At 37.0% G+C, this 1,074-nt stretch overlaps 1 protein-coding gene across 1 annotated transcript in view; it reads left to right on the top strand.

Moving 5' to 3' along the window:
- The window catches only part of LOC107741490 (mitogen-activated protein kinase 1), a 31,089-nt gene that overhangs the window by 20,658 nt on the left and 9,357 nt on the right, over positions 1–1,074 (top strand). The window lies entirely within an intron of this gene.

Genomic DNA, 1,074 nt, shown 5'->3' with positions numbered 1-1,074 from the left:
TGTAGATGTGTAAACTAGTGCTGTCAATCTATTAAAAATTAACTTAATTAATCACGCTTAATCCCACCTAACATTAAAGTTTTTTAATATACTTTTATATTGCAACACTTTCACATTCAATCTTTAAATTACTGTGGAAACAACATAAAGAGTATATTTTTAACATTTGTTTAATGGCATCTTTTTTTGTGACTGAAGGCAAGTATCACTAATACAAATACTACTGATGTCTCTATAAAATTGTTATTTTTTTCCCTAATATTTAGCCTAACCATAAAGTTATCAAACACTAAATTCTAAATTAAACACAGATGAATCCTTTAAGCTACAAAAGTTATTGATTTCCTCTTGTTTTCTTTTGTTCTTTGATTAACAGACATCACAGCAGCTGGTTATTAGGTTATTTGGCTGCTATTACTTTGAGCTACCACTGCTGAACGTAACGCAGATCTGACGTGCATGCTCGTAGTTTCATTCGCACTTTAATATACAGGCTACAGAGTGCACTGCCATATTTGCACATACAATTAAAGAGCATGCACTATGAGCACAGTATAACGGCTGAAAGGACAGGAAAATTAGTTTTTACTGACATATGGCCTGACAACATCTCATCTGAGCGCAGTTCACTGTTGTTCTACTGAAGCTCCTCGTCACCTGTACGTCTCTGCGCTTGTTTGACTAGCGCTAGCGCTGAGGTGAAGTTGGAGTGCGTGTCTGAAAAGTATCTGATGTGGTTTGTAATGAAATGTGTTTATGCGGTTTAAGGAAAAAAAAAAAAAAAAGTATTTTCCACATACTGTACATTATTGTTTCTCCTCTATGCCCCGCCTTTCTGAAACGCGTCGATTTTTACAAAGCTCATCGTTCTGAAAAGCGAGGTGTGCTCTGATTGGCCAGCTATCCAGTGCGTTGTGATTGGCCGAATACCTCAAGCGTGTGACAGAAATGTTACGCCCCTACCATACTGTGATGCCCTGTCAGGCCGGAGCGACGAGACAAAAACATTAAGCATTTGTTGCATACAGTGAGGACATAATTACTGATTATAATGACTTATACTGTCTTTTTACG

This window comes from Sinocyclocheilus rhinocerous, unplaced genomic scaffold, assembly GCF_001515625.1.
Source record: "Sinocyclocheilus rhinocerous isolate Xijiao unplaced genomic scaffold, SAMN03320098_v1.1 scaffold134, whole genome shotgun sequence".
Lineage (NCBI taxonomy): Eukaryota > Metazoa > Chordata > Actinopteri > Cypriniformes > Cyprinidae > Sinocyclocheilus > Sinocyclocheilus rhinocerous.
This window is presented reverse-complemented; position numbering and strand designations above follow the sequence as displayed.